This window comes from Ambystoma mexicanum, chromosome 11 (genome assembly GCF_040938575.1).
Source record: "Ambystoma mexicanum isolate Mex_15411 chromosome 11, UKY_AmexF1_1, whole genome shotgun sequence".
Classification (NCBI taxonomy): domain Eukaryota; kingdom Metazoa; phylum Chordata; class Amphibia; order Caudata; family Ambystomatidae; genus Ambystoma; species Ambystoma mexicanum.
Window position 1 is genome coordinate 1,474,274,407 of NC_090934.1, and position 24,747 is coordinate 1,474,299,153.

Consider the following 24,747-nt stretch of genomic DNA (forward strand, 5'->3'; position numbering starts at 1 on the left):
TTTCATGCTTTCCTTACTACCAAATAATATTCAGATGATACATAGCTCTCAACTATTTGTGTTGCAAAGGTGGGTGACACCTGATTTTCATGTTGGCGGGTGAGAGGCCCATTGGAATGAATGGCCGTGCAGGAGGCTTAGCGGGTGAGTCAGCCCTTTACAAGGCGGGTGACACCTGCAAAAAGCGTGTGAGTTGGGAGCTATGGATGATAGGCGAAAATACTTTATGAATGCGTGTTTTTGAGCTTCATGGGGCATTATTTCAGAACTGAATCCCTAGGCGCCAGGGGTGATGCCAGGAAGTTGGGCGCCCCGAGTCCCTTTTCTATTTCGAAAAATAAACGTATTTTGTAAAATGGCCGCCGCTCCGTTGCCTTCGCCTTTGACGTGGATCGTGTTATTTTAAAGGGAGAATGCCCGATGTTCTATAGACATAGAGAAAAGACTTGAAAGCTAACACTATTGCATTTACGATATACTAAACCTATCGCACAGTTTATGGGTAACCTACATTATATTTGTATTTTTTTAATCTAGGGATAAAAAAATGTAATTTCAAAAAATGCCATCGCGCCACGCGCTTTATTAGTTTGCTACCACGCGGATACTTAATGTTGTGTACATTTATGATCAGCAGTTGGTGCAACCGGTGGAATGTTTACATCAAAATGGCCGCTCACCCGGCGCCCGCGCGCTCTGACGTAACACCAGGGCCGGGCGCACGGGAGATTCTAACCTTATGACGTGGGCACTGAAGGCCGCTGTCCAGGAGTCATGTGACGCGCGGCCGGCCAATCGCAGCAGGGCGCCCGTGGGCGGAGTGTAGCAGCCGTGTCTCTGTAACCGCCGCTCGCTCGGTGTGCGGCCGTTAGTGCGGAGGTGACGTCACAGGAGCGCCAGGCAGCCAGCAGAGTTTCGGTGCGTGTGTCGGAGCGAGGCGCTTGGAGCTCGGCCAGCGATGACCCGTGAGTACCGGCGGGGAGCGAGGGGCTACGGGTTTACCCCGGAAGTGTCTTGGCGTGTCCGGGGGGGGTCCCCCGTTACCCCTGGCTGTCTGTGGGGTTTTTGGGGGTTCGCTGGCGGTCTGTGTGTGCCGGGGCTCCGGGACAGGGAGCCCCACGCGGGCCGCGGCCTGGTCCCGCCCGCTGCCACGTCAGCCGGTCCCCTGAGCGCCGGGGGGACTTGGGGCGCCCCTCCGCCCTGTCCCCTCTCAGCTGGGGGTCCGCTCCCCTTGCATGTGTAGTGGGGGCGGGAGGGGTTTATCCTGGTGCAGGTCTCCCCGTCGGGTGGGGGCAGCGGAACCCCCTCGCCACGTCCCGCTTCATTCGCAGAGGCCCATTCCCCCCAGAACCCCAATGCATCGCCCTCAGGGTGCGGGTGCGGGCCGTGCCCTTTGGGGGAAGGTAGTTCCTTTGCGATGATTTGCTAAAGGGTCCCTTGGAGGACAAGGAGCCTCTGGTATTCAACTTTATCCATAACGGCCCAGTTCAACTCCCCTCCCCCCCGCCCCACCTTACTCCAAACTCTCTCGTGAGTCTGCACCCCCCGCCCCCACACCACAGCCTCTTGCTGAGGTGCACCCTGAACCTTTTCCTGGGCAGACCCTGCGCCCCACCCAATCGCACACGCAGCATCTATTTCATTGAGCACATTGGGAGACTTGTTTCTTAGCGCAGAAGGCTAAATGGGACGGGAGCAGGGGACATCATGCCAATGCCAAAACAGGTATTCTACACTTGTGCTCCTGCTTGGCCTTGTGCTGTTTGCACTTTGAGAAGGGTGGAGGATGGGGCATGGAAGGAGGAGTGGACAAGTGCTCAGGGGAGTCAGGCGAGAGCCACAGGGCAAGTTGCCAGTACAGGCGACTCTCGCGGGTGGGATGTGGAGCCACCAGGCAGGGGTGCTGGAGTAGAATGGGGGGTGAAGGGCCCCCACAAGGATTTGCCTTCAGTCACAGCGGTAGTGGGGTGATTAGCAGGGAAGCAAAGGGGGCAAAAGAGAGTAGCCCCTGGAGCAGTTAAGGAACTTAAGGAGGTCTGGTTCAAGACTGGGGGGGGGCAAGGGGGCTGCTCCTAAGGGAGGAAACAGCTAAGCAAATGGACCCCCTACCCCCCAAGAGAGGAGCGTGGGGCTCTACACAGGGAATAGGGATGGCAAGTTGGCGATAGTGGAGTCCTGGGTGCCAAAGGCCATATCAATGATGCAGAGGCACTTGCAATGTGAACCTTGCAGGAGCCAGTGGAGAGATTTTGGTGCTGGTGAGACACGGTCCCTGGGCTTGAGGCCGAGGATAAGTCTTACATCCCTATTCTGGATTAGCTGGAGGGTGGGGGCGTAAGGAGTGAAGAGGGAGATTGAGACAAAGGTTGTTCCATTAGTCAAGCATAGAGGACCAAGGCTCTGGAGACATTGAACTTCTGGGGGGAAGGTGAAAAAGAGTGCATATGAGGATGTGGAACGGGAAGTGGGAATTCCTCGTAAGGTCCTTGATGTGAGGCAAAGGGCAGAGTCGAAGCTCACCCCAAAGTTTTTGGCCTCACAGGATGGTGGAAGTGGAGTGCCCAGAGTGTAGGGGGAGGGGGCACAGGTGCTCTGAGGATGGTCACTCTACTGGCATTGAAACAGATAATTCAATGCACCCATGCTTGAATGGTGGCCAGTCAAGGATGAGAGAAGGCTGAGGGGGCAGCAGAGGCAACTTTTAAGGAAAGCTGTGTCATCGGCATAACACTGGAAATGAGAAGATCTGGTGAGCAAGAGGGGTGAGATGGACATCGGAGAGCCATGGCGATAGCATAGGGAGCTGGATGACGCCACGTCATCCAGCTCTCAGGCTTTGGGCAGAAGATCTGCCCAAGGTCTGCCACTTCAGTTCAGCAACTCTACACTTGCGTTTCAGAGATGCTTGGTCAGTCGTACCAGCTGTTTTTCTTGGTGGCAGGATTTAGGCGGCTCCTCATGGCGAGGATGTTGGAGATGGCAAGGTGCAGGTTACACGGGACAGAGAGTTGGAGGCAAAATCGGCAGCTGACACGCGTCATTGAATGATGGCAATGTAGGCTGGCAGTGCAGGGGGTGGCTTCGATACCACAGCTGGGAGGAAAGGAGTGGTCGGACCAGGAGAGGGTGGTGGTGACTGGATTAGAGAGGGGGTGTCACCAGAGGTGAGGGCGTCATGAATGAACAATATAATTTGGGATGAAAAAGCCAGTGCCTTGATTTAGACTGCTTCCCAGGTCTATTCACCAGCAGGAAACTTAAATGCATTAAATAGTGTAGTGACTCGAGATCACCTTCACACGCACACTTCTTGCTGCTCACAAGCACTTCCTACTGCCCTAGACGCTGCTACCTCCTCCTACTATGAAAACCGTTCTACAATCATTCTCGACACAATCCTCAGACTGCGCTCTCCATCACTCCATAGCCTAACCTCTCGCCTGGTGACTTTACCTGCTATGTTTCAACCAGTGTCGCTTAGTTACCTGTCTCCTCTCCACCATGGTCATGCTCTCCTCCTCCCTATGCCATTTTGACCCCTCTGAACTCTTGTGTGCCCAGCAAATCCAACCTGTGACTGCAGAACCCAAAACCATTTATAAATATGGCACCTATTGCCACCATGCTCCTCTATTCCATATCTCCCACCACTGGCATGCCCCAAGATGTGCTCTTCAGCACACCAGTCTCCATTCTTCCACTCCATCTCTGGGCAGGACGACCTGTGCGCTCCCCCTCTTACAATCTGCATCCAGGGGCAAACACTTCAATGAAGCAACCCGTTTCCCTGGCTTTCTCACCTCGTCCATTCTCCTCCTACTTGATCACTCTGCTTCTTTTGACACTGTCGCTCTATGCTTCCTCCGCTTTTTTAGAATTGAGGCACCTATGTAACCAGGAGTGTGGGCCGTTAACCTTTCCGCCCGTGTCAGGAAGCCACTGTTCTGCTTCAAGGGGGAAACTGGCAGATTGGGCAAAGTCAGGAGTCCCCCATTTTTCCCACTGAGCAAACTTGGCATTTTCGTCCACCCCACTCCACCTAACGCTTCTCTTGGGTTAGCCTTGGTGCCAGTGTGTAGGTTAGTCCCTCAAAGCAAAGGGTAATGGCGTGTCAAGTTAAATGGTCTTGTATGCTGATAAATCTTGGCTCTGCTGTGTATGGCTCATTATTTATATATTTATTTTAAACGAGCTGAGGGTGGGAATGAGATTGAAATCTGATACAGAAGTATGTTTGAGTGCAGGTCACAGGAGCATTTGTTAACCTATGTCGGTATAGATTCTAAGTGGGGTTGGCGGGCCTGGGTTCTCCTTAAAGGAGCTCTTGGGTTGAGAATGCAGTGCGGGTGGGGGTGTAAGCTTCTGAGCAGTGTTGGATTTGTCCAGTACGCGGGACATTGTGGGCTGTCTTGTGTTCAAAAACATACTTACGCATGGGTTTTAGTCTTTCTTTGCTTGTAGATTGTTGCTGCAAAAAGGCTTTCTATTGTCATAGTTTCTAGGTTCAGGATGTTATCTGGTACATTAAAAAAAATCCCCTTTGGGAGTTATAGCCACCAAATTTCCGAGAAACGTGAGGTTAGAGCAAAGGAAGTCAAACTATGTTCCTTAAACGGGTGTTAAGGCAGAGAAGTCTCCTCTGTTATTTAGTGTCTATACAAGAGGCAGAGCAGGTCCTTGACTTTTTTTACCCAATTCAGTCAGTTGAGGAGCCATGCCCTAATCTTTGTCATAGATATTGGGTGGTGCTCTTCTAGGCAGAGTTGCTTGGTTTGGGTGGTATGGTCTTCAGGGTCCAGTGATCCAAGCGGCTGCCTTTCCATGGTAACTGATGTAGAGTGGTATTTCCTTGCTGGGTGCCAGTGGGGAGGGCATAGTGATGTGGTAACTTTTTTATCCCGATGAGTAGTCTTGCCTTTGCTTGAAGGTTTTCTTAGTAACTTAACCACTTAGAGCATTTTACAGAAAATATTAACTTCATGTAATATGTGACCATAGAAGGTCAAAATGTGGCTTTGCTAGACTATGCATTTACCCTACTTGACATTTGTGCATCTGTAGGCTGAATGTATCCCCCTGTACCTCAAGGTGTGGTCCAACCAGACTACCCCCTCAAGAACATGTAATGCTTGCATGTATTCGCACTTCTAAGATTGTCAACTCACACTTATGTAACTAGCACCCTGATACCAGAGGGTTTAGCGCGCTGCTATAAATGCAAACAATAAAATAAACATGTATTGCAGTCCAAGGTGCTCCCACATATGTATACAAGTTAACCATGGAGCAATGCACTTTTAATGGCTGCTGTGGTGAAGGACCGCTTCTTTTCAAAGTGTGCACGCCTGTGCTTACAGATTCTTGTCAGTGGCCCTTTTCATTTGTTCCCGGAATGAATGGCAGTCCTCTAGGAACACCATTTCTTGTTGTTGCTGAGGAAGCAAGTTTGTGGCCTGGTTGTTGGTGTGAAGCTAGCTTTGGGCAGGTAACGCAGTCGGCAGCATTGCACTGGTGAACTATACTATTCTTGGTGAAATATGGTGTGCAGAGATTTGACTTTCTAACAGCATGCACATTTATTTTCATTGTTGGGGCTAAGGGGGTGACTCTACAAAAATCCTGATGTATAGTACTTGATGCACTAGATGTGTGCAAGCTCCCAATCTCAGTGGTAGTCCCATCATTGGCTGTCGTGGCTTGAACGTGCCTGTTGCTGCTAGTTAGTCCACCATTGCATGCGGCTCTGTGCACCTTCACTGTCTTAACATCGGATGTTTTCTTTATACATCTGTTTTTAATTGGCCTCCATACTTAACTACCAATGTGGGCGAGTTATCTACCAGTGCATTGCCTTTTTGGTCAATAGACTAGTCTGCCAGCTGCATAATGTCGTGCAGCAACTTGAATAGTGGGTAGAGATGTCTGCAACCGCAAAATACTGATTCATACTGGCCTCTTTGCAGGTGGAAACCAGCGTGAACTTGCCAGGCAAAAGAACCTGAAGAAGAGTACTGATAAGTCGAAAAAGCCAGACGATGGCATGTCGGCCGCTGCCCGCAAGCAGAGGTAAATTCTTTATTGCAGGTTCAATATCTGCATAGGTCTTCTATATTGCAGGGTATCCCCCCTTTTTTGTTTGGGTGGGGTGTTGCCAAGAGATGAATACAAAAGTACGTAATGTTGTTGCCGTTACTTGGGTCAGATGGAGTCCAAAATGTTGCTGCCGCTACACAGATTTCGTTAGGATCCATGATTATCTGCAGGTTTTTGCTTTGCCTGTGTTAGGAGCGGGGTTGAAATCTAGGGGGTGCCCTATATATACGCATTGGTACTCTGATGGCAACTTTTTTTATTGGATCGCTTTTAGAACCCCATATGCTTCGGAGAACGTCCTCTGGTATGTGAACAAAGGGGTTCTGCTCACGCAAGTTCGGCCCAGGATCAATTGACTCGTAGAGCTTTCACTTGGCAGGCGGGGTGTAGAGCAAACGTGCCGTTAATAAGTTCTTATCTAGGTGGTGGGGGAATTTGACCCATGTGAATGTTTTGGTTACTCATTGCGTGTACTTCGTGCCAGATCTATACTGAAGCAGCTCAGCCCCACTAGCAATTACTGTGTGGTCTGTTATTTTTTTTTAATGATTTGTTTGCTTGTTAGTTTAAATCTTCATATCCACTGGATATATGTCCTTTACTTTCTCGCACCTCATCTTTTTTTCTAAAAGTTGAGGTAGAGCTCCCACAACAGGAGGATTCTTCAGGGGGCCTGTGACCATTACTATTACCTGGGTGTGAATCCTGAAGACAGACCACCCTGTCCTATCTCCAGTTGGGGTAAGCCTCAGTAGCATCCTCGCCTGCAGAATACCATTTTCTTATATTATCTCTAACAAATGGCAGTGCAGGCATTTGGCATTGACTCAAATGTTGAGTCGGAGGGTGGACACCAAGACTACAAGGGGGGGGGGGGCACTAGCCCAGTATGTCCCTTCTAGTGAAAGCAGTTACAAGAAGGATTAGCCCTTTGCTTCTTAATACATCAAATTGTCCCTCACCCATTCTAGCACCTTGACCCTCGACCTCATATACAGACCCCCTGGTGCAGTCCTCTCCTTCGGGATGTGGCCCAACCTCTCTGAACACAAGCCATCATCTCAAATCATTCTTTTTGATGAGCTAAATGTTGGGCCACGATCCGAATGATGACAGTGCCTCTACCCTCGCCAGCGCAATGGAAGCATTAGGCTTCACACATCGATTTACTAACCCCATTCATACCAAGGCCGAACACTTGATTGGCTGGTAGACCAGAACTGCAAGGTCCTGTCCCTGGTCTGACGACCACCTCATATCATTCACTATATCCAAAAACGGCATAGACTGGCTACCCACCAAAGCCCCAGCTGCCATACCCTGAAACGCAGATATACTATCGGTGATGCTTCCTATCAAAGAATACCAGAAATACACTGGCAACAACCCGTCCACAATGGCGGAGCTTTAGAACAAAACCTGCATAACTGCCATTGACAAAGTAGTACTGCTAAGTGTGCGCAAAGACTAACCATATGCACACCTTAACACATGGTCCACCCTAATCTTCTAGTGCTAAGTGAACAGCTGAGACTAATTGGAAAAATCTCCCACCAATCTAAACAAGGATAACTTCACCATCGCCTCTAGGTGTTAAATTACAGACTGCCATCCTACGAAGCCCAGGCCTTATTTTATTTATTTATTTTATTGCATTTGTTACTCGCCCAAACCCTTAGGTACCACGGCGATGTTACAGACAGCTTGGTTAAAAACATTACTTGGAAATTGCCAATCGGGCGCAGTACATGAGAATACAAAATAATCATACATGACAACTTTAAATGCAGGGCTTAAGTACAGTGATATTTCCTGGAGCATGGAAGGGGATTTTAGTCTTGGTTAAATAGCCACGTTTTCAGAGATTTCTTGAAGCCTGAGAACGTTTGCTCATTTTTGATGGGGAGGGGAAGAGTGTTCCAATATGTGGGTGCGAGATATTGGAAACTGCCTCCTGCCTTGGTTGTCTTGTAGCGGGGGATAGCTAGGAGTAGTTGACTGTTAGATCTGAGGGGCCTCTTTGATACTTTTTTGGTGATGGCGTGGTTGAGGTAGATGGGGACACATGAGTGGATGCATTTGTATGTGACGCACAGGGCTTTGAATGTGACCCTGGCTTTGATGGGGAGCCAGTGATGGTTTCTTCTAATATTTGAGATATGATCTGAGTTCCTTATTCCAAGGGCCGCCCGAAGGGCTTTATTTTGAATAAGCTGTAGTTTGTTTAGATTGGCTTTTGAGGTACCCAGGTAGAGTACGTTGCAGTAGTCGAGCCTGGATAAGATTAAAGCTTTTGCCAGCGTGATACAGTTGGTGGGTGTCAAGAATTGGCGACTGAGAGCAATAAGTTTTGCGGTGTAGGGGGTAGAGGAGGAGAGGGCGTTAATGTGCTTGGTCAAGGTGAGGTTGGCATCTAGGTAGACACCTAGTGTTTTGACTTGTTTGAGTACTGATATGTTTGTGCCATCAATGTTGATGGATGAGTAATCAGGATGTAAGGCTTCTATTTTGGATTGGGAGCCCACAATGAGAACCTCGGTCTTCTCATCATTGAGGCAGAGGCTATTTAGTGCCATCCAATTTTGGATTATGGCATATATTTTGTTGATAGTGTCGGTGTCTTGAGTGTAATCTCCCGATAAAGGGATGAGGATCTGGGTGTCATCTGCAAAGTTGGTGTAGATGACACCCATGTTGTCTAGCGCTGAGAAGAGGAGTTTAGTGTATGCATTATATAATGTTGGTGAGAGACAGGACCCTTGGGGGACACCAATGGGTACTATGATTGGGTTGGTGGCTTCTTTACCTATGGCGACCCTGGAGGTGCGGTCAGCAAGAAAGGATTTGATCCAGGTAGTAGCTTCGGTGGAGAAGTTAAAGTCTTTCGATAGTGGCACACAGTTTATTATGGTCTACTAAATCAAACGCTGCGGAGAGATCGAGTAGGAGGAGGATGCAGAGTTTTCCTGAATCTCTGATGGTATCCATTTGGATTTTTAAGTCAAGGAGCGCCGTTTCTGTGCTATGGTTGGGGCGGAAGCCTGATTGCCTCGTGCCAAGGAGGTGGTTTTGTTCGAGGTGAGTTTGGACTTGGTTGTATGCTAGTTTATCCAGTATTTTGAGGAGAAATGGGACAGTTGTTATCGGCCTGTAATTAGTGGGCACCGTGGGGTCTAGGGTAGGTTTTTTCAGGAGAGGGGTGACCCAAGCTTCTTTGATGCTAGCTGGTACTAGGTTGGTATTGAAAGAAGCGTTCACGAAGTTGGTGATAATAGGGGTGAGGGCACAGGATTTGACTACTGATGCAGGGACAGAATCGCCTTTGCAGTTGGAGGCTTTATACTGGTGTGAAATGGAATGGGGAGCTGGTGAATTCCTGGTGTGGTCGATTTAGATTAAGGAGGGCAGGTTTATTGGCTAGTGATTGTTTTTTAGTTGTGATTTTTATTTGGAGTAGTTCAATTTTGGCTGTTAGTGCGTCTTGAATAGTGGTGCACCATTCCTTGCTGGGGATGGTTGGGTTTATGGCTGGGGTAGGGTTTTCCAATTCTTTTAAGATGGCAAATAATTCCTTGGTATCTGAGGTAGCATTGCTGATCCTATTATTGTACGCATTAGATTTATAAGTAATAGTAGCTGTTTTATAGGTTTTGTTTATTTCTTGGTAAGCTTTTTCTGCCTCTGCAGTAGGATGCTTTCTGTAGGCATGTTCATGCGCGCGTTTGGTTCTTCTGAGGGCGATAAGGTCCTCATTGAACCAGAAGCTAGATCGCTTGTCTGAGCGCTTTGCCTTGGTGGTAAGCGGTGCTATAGCATTAATGGTTGCAGTGAGGCAGTTGTGATATAAGTCAGCTAGGTGACAGGGGTTGTCACTAGTGATCGAGGTAGAATCTAGGATTTTTGAAAGAGGAGGCGTGAGGTTTTCTGGCGTGAGTTTGCGGGCGTTTCTAGTTTCATAGGTAATCATAGTTTTAGGTTTCTTTTGTGTGGGTTCGGCGGGATTGATTGTAAAAACAATGTTATGATGATCGGACCAAGAGAGAGGGGAGATGGCCTCAATGGTTATGGGGGTATTAAGGGAGAGGATCCAGTCAAGGGTCCTGCCTTTGATATGTGTGGGTGCATTAACTAGTTGGCTGAAACCCATGTCCTTCAGGGCGGAATGAAGTGATTCTGCTTTGGCATCTTGGCTGTCATTGAAACCTAGGTTAAGGTCACCCAGGATGATGTATTTCGAGCTAGGTTTTATTAGTGGAGCTAATAGCAACGGAATTTCAGTTTCTGGGTGGTTGTTAGGGCTAGGTGCTCTGTAAATTTTCTTGCGTTGTCTTAAATCAAGGGGTTTTAATTACTGACTGCGATTCTGTGAGACCTAGGCCTTTTCTCTGTTGTCTAGGTGTCTCTAATCTAAGTGTTTGATTACTACCTGCCACACTCTGAGGCTTAGGCCTTCCTCCTTTCTTCTAGGAGCCAGGAATTGGTGTTTATTGCTTGGCACTTGCCAAAGCCTAGATTCCCTCCCTCGATATCCTAAAATTGAGAGTACTATCTCATAAATCACATGTAAAACCCAGGCTCACCACTATCTTGTCATCTCAATCTGGGTTTTCGATCCGTACCTGACACAATTGAGCCCTAGCCCCCCAGATACTCAGCAGCAACTAAAACCTAGCAATCACAACCAAATCAATAAACCGTTAACCTGCACCATAGCCCTCATAACCAACCCGCCACACGTCCCAACTCCAGTACTCTTCCACATGAACAATTTTCCCATATGAAGTGGAACGCCCTAACCCAACCGACTGAACAGGCACTCGCCCTCGGAAAGCTTCCAGGAATTGCAACATAAGAGGAGAAAACTCAACATTATCCAAGCACAAGCCACGAAAGGTATGTAACTGCCCCTGTAAACTCCACCCCAACCACTGAGGACCCAAAATGCCCCGACACAGACAAAGGGAGCAGGAACATGGAATAGCTAATACAGATAAACAAACTCCACCTCCTCATTGTAAGAGGGAACCTTATACCGTACCTCGCAACAACCGCAGAACCTAGTTACTTCAACGACACGGACATCTCCAGACAGGCAAAACTCCCCCCCCCCCCCCCAGCGAAAAAAAGACAGGAGGACCCAAGAAGAGGATTGATGCCAATTCCCTGCTCCGTATATCACAAGAACAGAAGGGCACTACCGATATCCACATCAAACCACAGGAGATGTGGAAGTCCACATCAACAACCCAACTACCATCGAACGGAGAAGCAGCCTCCATGGAACCTCGTACAATCGGCGGCAACACAGAATTACTGCACGGTCAATGTCCAAACATGCTACCAAAATCTACGACCTCCAATGTGACTGTTATCGACAGCCTATTCGTAACTGAAACATGACTAGATGACGCCTGCAAGATCACTCAACTGCCTGCCTGATACTTCTAAGTGCGTCCAACCACACAGGAAAACCAAGTTGTGTTCGGCTGGCAATAATCCACAAGGCACGCCTGGAATTTAAATGAAGACTCATCAAACATTGATATATGTGAGTCCTTCGCCTATCAACAAACCCCAGAACAAACCTAAAACTCATACTGGTATACAGACCGCCAACTTACGATGCAACCTTTGTAGATGCCTTCACGGAAGCCACGGAAGCAACTGTCAATCACCTGCTTATCCTCAGTGACGTCAACACCTGGTTCAATGAAGAAACCACAACCACACATCTCTAGCCAGCCAATTGGATCATAAACTAGTCAAAGGAGCAACCCACACAGCAGAACATAGACTATACGCAATCTTCATCAACAAAACTCCTACCACGGCGCCACCAATTCATATCCTCTGGCGCGACCACCTCCTCATTCCCTTCCTAATCACACTGGTCACACCCATAATCAAGCAACAGGCTAAGCCAGTGATCCATCATGAAAAGAAACTGGAGAACCGCCAAACTGGACTACTGAAATCAATCCTCTCACAAGGAACGACCATGGACTACCACAAATGTCTTAAACCAATTGTCTTAACAGGTAAAGTGCCACAATTCTTCAAATCTGCATACATCAAGCAGCTCCTCTCCTCAAGGAAATAGTGGGAAACGTGGAGGACCTCTCCAATTAGACTTATCTCCAACATTCCGTACCCAGCTAAACTGCTGGAAACATACATATAAATAACAACCCAAGAATTCATAGAACAGACTATTGGACCAGGCACAAGCTTGAGGAACAGAAACGGCACTTCTCTCAACCTGGGATGGTCTAAAGGCAAACTCAGACAATAGTACCACTCTGATACTACTAGACCTCCACGGCATTCAACCCAGTTAACCACCATCTTAATCATGGGATTGGAAGAAATTGGAATCAGACTGCGCCTTAATATGGAACAAATCCTTCCTAACAAACGGAACCAAAACCATATGGATCAAACCTTTCCAATCCAAGAGAACACTCATGCAGAGTACCACAAGGATCATCCTTCTACCGGCCTCAACTAATCAAGATCGTTAAGACATGGCCTCGCCTGTTACAACTATGCTGACGACCCACATAGTCTTACAAAATGCAAGACAGACAAGGAGAAAAAGCAACATTGGGGGGCTGCCTGTGTGAAATCTACAACTGAATTCTAACTACCTCTAACTCAACCCAGGCAAAACAAATAATCTCAAAAAACGGAAGACCACCACTGCATCCCCTGGCCAACATGGACACCAAACTTACTCTAGAGCCACAAGTAAACCTCTAATCAAGAAATGCTGCTTTCTCCTGCGAGCAGTAACACTGTTCCTATTCGCTAAGAAAACAATAGTCCTTTCCAGAAAACACTACATTGGCTAAGCAGCAAATCATTCAAATGTCCATAACACGCAGCACGAGAAGATTGTACGGATGCATACCTATGTATAATAAACATTAGATGGGATTAACTAGGTTAGTTAGAGTAACACAACACTGGCACTGGATTGTGATGAACAAGTACAAAAAATGAAGTGTCCACGGTCAATCGATCACTCGCGTCCCCTGCACACTCGAACAATTGTATGGTAACAAACACATGTATGATTTCAATTAATTGTTGTGGATTAGAAAACGATCCTATCTGGTTACATAGTATGCTAAACCAATTGTTCTTTCAAAAATTATAATCCATGTGACGATCTAATTGGTTTTAAAAGTTCTTGGTAGACAATCAACTTAGTTTGACATAAATTTAGGGTTGGAACATTATATTTAATATAACTCAAAAAAGTGGAGCAAACATTCCAACTGTGAGAACAAAGTTACAATATTACTTTCTTATTGGTACAATGTTGTCAGAGGTGATATTAAAAACTCAACGTGTTTCGGAAAAACCATTTCCTTCATCAGGGGTAGTTATTTATCAGACTGTTGCTGAAGGATCCTTCGGGGGTGAAGCTGGCCCTCCAGAGCGCCTAAGCCGGCCAGCCCAACAATCCTGATTCTATAAAACTATTGGATAGGCAAACCCAGGGGGAATGGAGAAAACAATTCAGGACTTCCTACTGCTGGCACTTCTCTGTTTTCACGGGAATGTCTAACAGTAGAGAACCTAAAATGAGAAGGCAATCTTTTTTTAAATATATTTTCTGACTCGCTACACATGACTAAACTTTCTGTAGCCTAAGCTTGGTAGCTTTTAAGCTGTTTCCTTATGTGTCTTTAATATAGTCTGCAGACTACTGTAAATGCTTTTCTTCACCTTTGTAATGTCAAATCCAAAAAGTACTTCATCAATTCGTTTTTTTTCTCACTTAAATCTTTCCTTTAGCAAACAAAAAAATGTCCTTAAATAAAATACCCAGAACAAGATTTACTGCTTATTCTAACCTTAGTCTTTAGTAACTTTGAAAAGATACCTAGAATATTGTTCCTTTCTTCATGAAAATACCCGGTGCTGAATTAGATGAATAATCCACTTAGTCTGTCAGAAGTATCTAAACTCGGAAAAAACCTTCACCAGAAAGGCCTACCAACTCCAAAGTCTCTCACATGAAGCGTTACAGAGATAAACAAATCCACGAAATCAAAAATGGCCGCGACGTACACACCGTAGGGTCCGTTTCTCTACTTGCACGCATCGAACAAAAAGCTAATACGTGCTGACTGCTTGCTCGCGTCTCGCGCCCGTAGTAAAATTCAAAGTTAATAAAGGTTTAGAAGTTAGAAACCGCGCAAGAACCGCCCGCCCTATTAATGATTAGTCAAATGCACACGAAATTGAACAGTTACATCAAAAACCCAAAATACAAATTTACATTTCCAAAATTCAGTTCAAAAACTAAATTACGATTTCTTGAATCCTTTACAGATAACACTTAGTCCAGATGATCACTTAGCTTAGTGTTTTTGAGGACTGGATGCTCAGCTACACTGATCAGAAACTCTTGTGTTCGTTCTTCTGCTGAAGTCCTCTAACTAAGACTGGGTTATTATACTTAGATGAGGTGAAAACTAATAAAATTAAGTAGTCTACAACTATTCAGTGAAAACTAACTTTATTTGCTGGAGCTAACTAAAAACATGTCCTACTCCGAGAGAAACTTTAATGAAAGGCAGTTTAGAATTGCCAATCACTGCTGAAAAGGTGTTCCACCATCTTGGCTTGGCAGAATTTCCTCTTTCTAAATGAAGATTAGTTACGGGAAGATGAACAAACTTAAATATGAAAATTATTACACTTAAACCAGAATCTACCTAATACTTAAACAAACTTCCCCTTTTAGTTCTCCAGAAGTAATGTCTGAAACGCCCAAATCTCCTAGGGCCCTTGCAAATGTGGAGTACATAATGTTGGAACCTACACTTGTAGGTAAATTCAAAAAGTTCTGTAATTCCAATTCTGATATCTGCAAATGTCAGTATACATGTTTAGATGAGGTAAGCTTATAAATCAATTAGTGGAAGGAGACCGTACCTCTCGGATGCCCCACTGATTTTCTGCCTGTGTCTAAGATGGGCAGGGATCCAATTTCATAGCAGGAAAGATTACCTGTGGAAGTTAAGTATATAAGTAAACATACCCAGGGTTTCAAGAAGTCCCTATATCTATGGAATTGTTACATACAGTGATGAAGGACCTACCTTTGCAAAAGGAATTGGTCCCAGGTTCTATGGAGGGTTAACAGAGTTGCATGGGGAAGCTCATAGCTCTTAGTGCAGACTCCCTGGTATATAGATGGCGGCTCAACCCCATTAGTTTCCACTGAAAGGAAACAAGGTTAAACAAAGTAGGGTACTGTGTGTGTATATATAGTACTTCGAGTGTAGATTAATCACAAAAATGGGCTTACCTCCCAATAGGAAGCTTGATCTCATGTGGTTGGCGTCTAGGGTTTCTGTGCCAAGTTCACATGAGGTCTGCATTGACAATGTGTGGTCTTATGAGTCTCCCCAATATTACAGGAAATAGAAATGGAGGATATGTCGAGCTAGACAATCAAAGATTCCCCTCAGTTCAACTGGATGTGATGAATAAAGTAAGGACCTGACGCAGTCCTTTGTTTATTTAGTCATAATACAACATTTATTAAAAATTAATAAAATAGTGCCACACAACCTTGATTAATACTTAATGTGCAGCGACCTTGTGACACCTGCTCGAAATATAGCGATATGCCCAAGATGTCGCCTAGTTGGATTGTGTATGTGTGGGGTAGTCAAAGTGCATCAGATCACCAGATCAAGTTGACCTCTCATGACAGTAGTTCTTAGAAAATCTGTTCTGAAAGATGCGTCAAACCATCACCAACAGAATGTCATTAAGAAAGTGAGGCTAGTGCTGACTACATTTACCTCAGTGTTAATTCTGCACAGCCACAAGTCGGATCGATCCAAAGACCCAGGGAATCAAAAGCTGTTGCCCGGAACTGCATCTGACTGCGTGAGCCTGATAACGTCAGACTTGCATCTGCGTCATTACGCATCGTGTCATTTTTTTGGGCGATTCTTCCCGTAAGTAATTGCCATTAAACGCTTTGAAACACATTGTATATAGGCGCTATATAAATAAAGTGTCATATCATTGAAACGTGTTAACCAAGATTCTGAAGATGTCCGTATTTAAAGGAAAAGTAACTATACAGCTAGGAACTTGCAACGCCATCACTCAATTGCACACATGGGGAAATAAAAAGGGAATATACCGATTCCATAGGACAGCCAGATACGTCGAACAAGAAATATAAGGGCTAAAACATAACCCACTAACCCAAAAGCTCAAAAGTATGCATGCTTAACTCGCACAAAAATCAACCACCTTCTTGCACAGCAAACTGCACGCCCTTCACCACACCAACAGCACACGAATACTCATCGATCCAATGTCACTCCCAAGCTCAGTGCACGGTGGAAACCGAACTGAAGCTGCCAACAGCACATCAGATTTCTCCCTTTCCTACTCCAGCTTCACCCTACTAACCCCACCTTGCTTGCAGATCTGCCTGAGTGCTTGGGGACCAATTCCGTTGGTGGCGGTGCACGGTACATTAAAACTACAAAAAGGCTAGCCTACTAACTAAAAGCTCCACTTATATCACCAAAGCCAACTCTGGCTCCACAGAGTTATTCCCTATACTGCGGGTATCCGGTCTCGAAGACATCGCCTGGTGCACAGATATTCAAAAGGCTCTTCTAGACTAAATGCCCTGCTCCAAAATTGCACAAAATGTCTCCGAATCAACCTTTGCAGATCCGTATATACTCGGCACAGAACCCATCACCCACTTTGACTTTGCCCCTGTCACAACAGCGGAAGTGTAGAAAATTATCACAACCCTCCCGATGCCAAGGCAACATATGCCAGTCTCTCTCATTAAAGAATGCGTTTCCAAATTTGCTCACATTAATCGCCTCCTTTGAAACACCATCCCTACCAACCTCGGATGCGTGGGTTCTGATGCGTCTAGGCGTGTTATAAATGCCATATCGTAAGTGTTCAAGGCGCGACGTGGCAGGGGCGGAGGGAGGACAGGGACAGCAATCCTACTAGGCCAGGTGACCTTGATCGCGCAGAGGGGGGGGGAGGGGAGGGGACAGTGCTGTACAGCAGTAAGATAAATATAGACCATAAATAAGTGTGGCCTCCTGGTGGCAAGTGCAGGCATCGGATAAGGGCTGCAGAACAGTCAGAGTGTGAGGGATAAGCCAGGGGAGAGGCGGAGAGAAGGCATAAAAAGAGGAAGGTCTTGAGGTGCTTCCAGAACAGGAGATGGTTAGTTTCAGAGGGACAGGGAGGCCCCAGCAGAAGAAAGGGATCTTGCCACCAGCTCGCTGTTTGGAGAAGCAACTGACTCCAGAGGGAGTTGGAGACAGATGAGCTTGAGAGGGAAGATATTGAGGAAGAGGGTTAAAGGTATTGAGGGCCTTGTGGACAATGGCGATGGTTTTGAACTTAATCCTCATCGCCACTGGGAACCAGTGAATAGATTTCAGTCCTGGAGAGACAATCCCTGGGCTTGAAGCCAAGGATGCGTCTTGCAGTACTGTTTTGGATGAGTTGCAGGGGGCAGAGCGTAGAGGCAGGCAGATTTAGAAAGAGGCTGTTGCAGCCGCCCAGCCTAGAAGGAACCAGAGTTCTGGGGAGAGGGAAGGAATACCTCTGAGGGAGTGCAGCTGGTAGACATCAGAGATGTGAGGAGGGAAGGAGAGTTGAAGATGACCCAGAGGTTTTTAGCCTTGCAGGTGGGAACAGGACCAAGAGAGGCCGAGGCCGGCCAGAGTGACGGAAAAGGAGGGAGCTGGTGTGCCGATGAGGAGAATGTCTTACTGGCATTAAGGCAGAGATCATTGGTGGCACACCACTCCTGAATAGCAGACAGAGATGGGAGAAGAGGTGGCTGAAGGGAGCCTGAAAATGAGCGCAGTCATCTGCATAGCACTGAAAGTTGGGGCAGGGAGCAACAATGCAATATGTGAGAAGTGCCAGGTATTGGTTGAACAGCCAGGGGGAGAGGTTAGACCCCTGGCGAACACTGCCGGTAGAGATGGAGATAGAGGAGAGGTTGTCCCGGGAGGATAGCTCTGAAGCAACGTGCTCGCCTGGAAACAAGATGACACAAAGCAACACCGGTCCGATCCCGGGTCCGCGCTTAGACACCTGGGTATTGAGCGCGTTATAAATACGCAACTAATCCTGTATTGTCTTGATGCCCCTGGGCTGTGTGAGCGCCTATGTAAATAAAAATAAGGACCCAAGTTGGACCTGGGAGGGGCGATCTGAGAGGAAAGGAGTCAGCCAAGCCAGGGCCTTCATCAGTGATACCCAGACAGATGTTTGAGCAGAATGGCATGGTTGGTCGTGTCAAAGGCAGAAGAGAGATCAAGTAGGATGAGGACACAGAGGGTGTTGCTCACAAGGCATCTGGGCGCTGAGATTCTTATGTGCAGTACATACCGTGAAGGCCATTTGGTGGTACAGCACATTCATGCATAGATATAGTTTAGCAATGCAAAGATAGGCCAAACACTTTCTGGTAAAAGTTACACCAACATTGCGTAAGCCAGGGAATTTATGCTGTAACCAGTTCATCGCAAATTCACAATGACCGTCCTCAAAATGGGGGTGGGGGGAGTTCCTCAAAATGGGGGTGGGGGGAGTTTATATGGCAAAGCTAGATATGAAATTGCACACTTTACTTGGTGTTCCCAGGTCCTCAAAAGTACACTAGATTAGATTAAAGATGGATCAGACCTCTCCATTTCAAGGTTCTTTGCTTGGAATTGCCTCGGCGCCACTTGTATTAAAAAAAAAAAAAGGGCTCACTTGAGGTAGTGGCAGCAGAGCGGTCACAAAGTAATTCCATTCTACCAATGTCTGCGTGATCAAAGACCACCTGGCTCGTTCGGTACAGCCTGGCACTACTAGGCACAATGGCATATTGCATTTACATAATGCTGCATGCAAGACTGCATAGGCGTCTTACAGAAATGGTTGGCATTCCAGTGGTCTCGGGCACAATAGAAATCTACCTCAAATTGGTGGACAAAGGGGACATTTAGTCAACAAGCTTTCTCAAATAACCAGCACATCAGACTCCTTGACTGGGTGAGGTGGGGTGCATTGGCTGTACCTCCCAACAGAAGGACAGTGTTTATACTGGTGCTGCTGTCCTGGAGGTTTCCACAGCCCTCAACCGCCGAGCATCAGAGCGAAGGAGATGCATCCGAACAGTGTGTTCACCTTTTGGGGGGTTAAAATTCATGTAATTCATGTAAAGATGCTGTTTCTCTAATGTCCTGTGGAAGACTATTTGATGCCAATACTGGTACATGTGTTGCTACACCCTTGATTTCTTCTATCTTAGAACTAGCAGACAATTGCCCGTTGGGGGTCTAGTGGTAATGTCAGCTGAATCCTTTTCAAATATTACATGCGCTTATGGCACCCTTTTATGGTAAAATTGTTCTTTGGGCTGCGATGGGAACCAAAGGCACCTTTCTCGGAACCAAGGACCTATGTAGTATTTGTAACTCCACAAGCGGCGGCATTTTGTAGGATGGAGTATGTATACTAAGGAACTCGCCCTAGTGGGATTTTTACGAATTTGCAAGGCCTGTCCTGCAAAAAAATAAAGCACTGACTATATTATCACATGGGTGGCGTTGGTCGCTAGTACACCCCAGACTGGTATGCCGACGTTCAGCCCACCAGCTGTTCTGGACAGCCCTGAACATACAAACGCACTGTCACAAATGGATGGAGCTTGCATTGTAGACTTCAGCAGGCACGTAAAACGGGAGTGCTTGAGCACAAGTCGTGAAGGATTGTTTTCACTTTGAATAATATATTTTTTATTTCCTACAGGGATGCTGAGATTATGCAGCAGAAACAGAAAAAGGCAGCTGAAAAACCAAAAGATGAGCCAAAATAACAGTGGCGTTTCCTGAGCGAGACTGAGGCAGACTAGCTTCATGATGGAGAGAGCCTTCCTGCCAGTTTCTTCTTTCGCTTTTGACAAATGTTTCGTTGGTTGGAGAGCCTCTGTCTTGGGGGTCTCATTACCCCACCCATTCTCGAGTTGTTTCCACTTTCTTTACTGTAGGATGCATAAAACCTGAAGTTAATTTCAAGCCTGCGTCTGTGTATATATTATAAATAACATTTCTGTCTTTGTCATTTTTTTAAAATTCTGTCAGCAGTAACCATTTCGATCTGCTGAGTGTATGGGCTTTTCATTACTTCCGCCTCTCGTGACACCTTACATGTGCAATGCTGAGCTGCCCTGTATATTGAGGGGTAAGAGAACCGCCGGTTTTGTATTCATGTTGGGCCCACTCAAAAGTATTTAATAAAGAGCTTTTTTTTAATTTCATGCCTTTCTGTATCTTTACTTCAGTTATTGGTATCATCTTGGAAAATAGCGCCTGGACCCAATATGGTTACAAACGCTTCTTTTGACTGCATGGAAGACCTGGTTAAAATTGTCCATTTTGGCAGACCCTTTTTATTTTATTCTGTCTAATAAATGGTGTTTGTCCACCGTAGAATACCTGTGCTATTGCCTTCAATATAATTATGCACGACTGCCTCCTTATTTGGGGCGTTGGGAGATGGGGGGGGGGGTGGTTGGGGGGTGATGAGTAGTAAGGAGATCGCTTCACAAGTAAACTTTTCTTCCAAGAAAAGATATGAACGCTTGCGAGTAATTCGCCACCTGCATGTCACTTCATTATGTTCCAACTTGTGCACTCGGACCGTAAATTGTGTTGTAACTAACATTGCAGTGCCACACAATTGAAGCTGCAAGCACTGTATAATTTGATCCTTCTTCTCGGACATTTACAGGTGTATCACTTGCGCATGTGTGAGATCGCAGAACGTGGCCGAAATCTTTCAATAAAACTGTTAGGTGGATTATGTATTTAGTAATTTCAGGCTGGAACTGGGGTAGTAGGTGTTCTTTGATCAGAAGGCTCAAGTGGGCCGTTTGTATTCTTATGAATCTTCGCAGATTTTTTTTTTTAATTGGTAAACTAGTACAGTGAGTGAGGGGGGCAAGCCAACTAAAGTGCCAACACTTGTACTAAGGCTTGTGCAACAGCAATACCTGTTTTCTCATCTGCACAGCTGCTTGATTACTTGTAATCTTCATTGCTCATAGTCCTACTCTTCCCTGTCCCAGTATTTGACTTTGCGGCATCCCACCCTCACTGGAACTCCTTTTGAAAGCCTTACTTCAGGCTCCACCCCTCACGGGAGGTATAACAACCCACTTAACCATGAGCCCACAGTAGGTCCAAAAGCAGAGACCCGGGCACAGTCTCACCCAGGGCAGGAGAAGAGTAGGGACCTCTGTACTGGGATGAGGAAGAGTAGGACTTGCCCTTGATTACCAGATTTCCCCCCCCCCCCCCACCCCCCCCCCCCCCCCCCAACTCCCAGTACAGTGGCACCAAGATCAATACTCCACCTTTTCATTGCACGGAAGATAGAAAAACAAAAACAATGAAGCACTGCACAAAGTCCATGGGACAAACCCCCCCCCCCCTCCAAGTCTTGGGCCTGCAGGGGGTCTAAATTACGATTGGGAGCCTTAGACCAATACCACTCTGGAGAATAGCGTTCTGCAACATAAAATGCAAATTTCGCCCTTTCTTTATGACCCCTTATGATTATAGTTTGTCCAAAACAGAGCTAAAATTCAGCTGGCTTGAGGTGCCAAACATAACTCCTGGTAGATGTTGGTATCAAGCGAACAAGGCTTTCTAGACCACAAGCAGGAGCTAAATGGCTCCCCTCCATTTCGGACCCTGGACCTTGTCCTTAAATGTTGTTGGAGACATCTAAGAAGTGTTGCAGCCCAGGTGCAGCTCGAGGGAGCCCTTTAACATTAGCCCAGGAGGTGGCTGCCATACCTCTCATTGAATGACCCTGAATCTGGCCTGAGCACTAACTCCTACGCCATAAGAATCAGCTGCTTTCATCACCTGCTCGTGGTGGGAGTGGAAGCAATCTGGCCACAGCCCCTGCTGCCAAAAGGGACTAACAGAGTAACATTCTTTCTAATGGACTGACACCGTCTGCTGAACACCCAGGCAATGCCAGACAGTGTCTTCTGGGAACATGTGTCTGGAAAAAAAGCCAGGAGGATAATCTCTAGGGGAACAGTGGAAACAGCATCGTACCTTATTGATGAAAAGGATCCAATTTTAGAATGGGGGCCTCCCCCTGACCACCAGAAAGGCTGTTTACCACAGAGGGCTCCAATTTCACCCACCACCTAGTGAAAGACTAGCAAAGGGTGCTCTTCAGTGTCGACACCCTTAATGGGCTCAAAGGAGGGAGGGGGTCTTTTACATGGACAGAACCAGAGGATGGTCACCCACCGGATCCACTGACAGTCTTAGTCTAGTGACCAGAATCTCTTCCTCCCCCAAAGGAGGCGAACCGGAAACCTGATAAGTCAGAATATCAGACCATTGAGAGCAAAGGGTAGACGGTCAGTTTCTTTGTGGAGGAACTGCAATATGTCACAATGTAGGGCCTGGAGACCCTTCTTGCCGCACCATGTAAGAAAGTTAGCCCTGTGCCAATCGTAAGGGTGGAGTACCTATGGGCCCTCTGGACTGCCCCACTACACTGGCAGAGAGACTGAAGTCCTGCAGTCCCCTCTGTCTCCAGTACCTCATGGTTGACGAGCTATTGGGTAATGTCCCCATCCATAATGTTGCTGGGGAAAAGCCGTTGGTGACATTATGTATGGGGATGGGTTGCGGGGTGTCACCTGCATGTTCAATGTAATGTCTATGCAAAAAACTTATTTCCTCTCGGGGGAAGCCAATTGCTGTTCCAGAGGACAAGTAATCGCTCCCCCCCCCACCCCGATCGTCCAGGTGACTTAAAGGGATTGGCAGAAGGGTATAGAGCAGAGTCTTTGGCCAGTCCAAGTTGAGAGCATCCACAAACCCCACCACCCCCCTCAAACCCCTTGCAAAGGGGCCCTCAAACAGCATGGAGAAGTGTGTATTGCAAGGGGACGGGAATCTATGGCCTAGAAAAGACCACTCCCTGACGACCCCCAGCCCTTGCTCAGGACGCCATAGAATAGGTTCTGCAGCTGGAAGCTCCTGTCCTTTAGTATCCTTAACCTTCCGTCTCTGGTGAACAATTGAGCTCTGGTGAACTGACTGAATCAACTGGGGTTTCAGTAGATTCATCTGGAAGCCCCATCTTGTCACAGCCTGGCAAACCCTCTGAAGGTGGGTCAGGACTGTGTTCTGGCTGTATGCCCTCCAGGTGCAGAGAGCCGACAGCTCCGTAAACACCCTGTGTGCTGGTTCGAGACCGGATCGAGGACTCTTAGTTGGTAATGTCTGTGCCTACTGCAAACTAGGAAGGCGTTGATGGTTCCTGAAGATGGGGACATTGTACTGGGCATACAGTAAGTCTATCTCCCTTCAGAATCCCCAGGATGAACGTATGCAAGTTTTCCATCTTGAACCTCCTTGCCTTCATGAAGGTGTTGGGCTTCTTCCGATCTAGGAGTTGAGATGCTAGCCGCCACCCTGGCAGGGAATTCTGCATCTTGATGGCTTTTTTCCCTATGTAGATTCTGGATGGCTGTGCATCGCTTGTCTCTTTAGCATTCCCCCGAGTCCTGTCTGCAGAGCGGTGGAGACTAGTTCCAGTCTATACCCCCAGAAAAACTGCCCAAGTGTCAGAGGCAAATCCGACCCATATCTGCGAAAAGTGAACCATCTGGCTGTCCACTGATAATGCTTTAATTGTCAGGACTTTTGTGACTTGGGGTCTTCTGAATGGGCCCCTGAATACCGGTCTCTTCTGATCATGCCCAGGCCTGGAAATGTGAGGTTTTCGGTGAACCTTAAGCAATTTCATCTGCGTATTTAACATCCTTGAACTCTAATAGTTTCCGTCCCTCAAAAGAGTGCTGCTGACTTGAGACCCCTCTGCTTTCCAGTCCCTGAAGCATAAATGACACCTGCCTGAGATGGTGGAACCCATGGCCATAGCAGTTCCTCGCACACTACATTCCGCCTGCCTTTGCATGTCACTTCCAATCTGGGAACAGTGTGCACCGTCATTGTGAGGTCCCGGCTTCTAGAGGATGAGGTCGAATCTCCCACGGAACTGTGACCCCAAGTGAATTGTAAACACTTCCAAGATCGACGCTTGAGAGGGAAAGGGGATTGGGATAAATCGCCGATCCCATCTTGTCTGTCTCTGGAACTCCACTATCCTCTTCCTCGGTTTGTTTTTTCCTCCCAGATTTGCTGTGATCTGGCAGGGTCTACAATACGTAATCCCTATTAGTTACTATTCTTAAGCTTGGTAGTCGCAGGTCTCTTAAAACCCTGCTACCTAAAAGCCTCCTCGCAGAGCTGAAAGTTTATTGAATCATTGCTTTCCAGCTGGAATCAAGGGTCATCTAGTTCCAATGCTGACTAGCTCCATGATCTCCTGTGATATTTACTGTGTCTTAAGGTGCAAAGTCGCGGTCTTGCATTTTCAGAATGTGCAGCGCTTCTTGAGAATAAGCACCTTTGCTTAGTGTTTTATTTGTGTTCACTGAGCATTAATAAACCTTTTGTTTTTCTTACACTTGGACGAGCTGCCCGTGCATACCCTTGACTTGCTTACTTTTTCACCGGCCTCTTGTTT

General features: G+C 46.8%; 1 long non-coding RNA gene across 1 annotated transcript; it reads left to right on the forward strand.

Annotated features, from left to right (window-relative positions):
• Positions 1-20,432, forward strand: LOC138504591 (uncharacterized). Its single transcript, XR_011279869.1, has 2 exons — positions 1-965; positions 19,930-20,432. It is a non-coding gene; the product is annotated as an uncharacterized lncRNA (long non-coding RNA).
• The last annotated feature ends 4,315 nt before the right edge of the window (positions 20,433-24,747 follow it).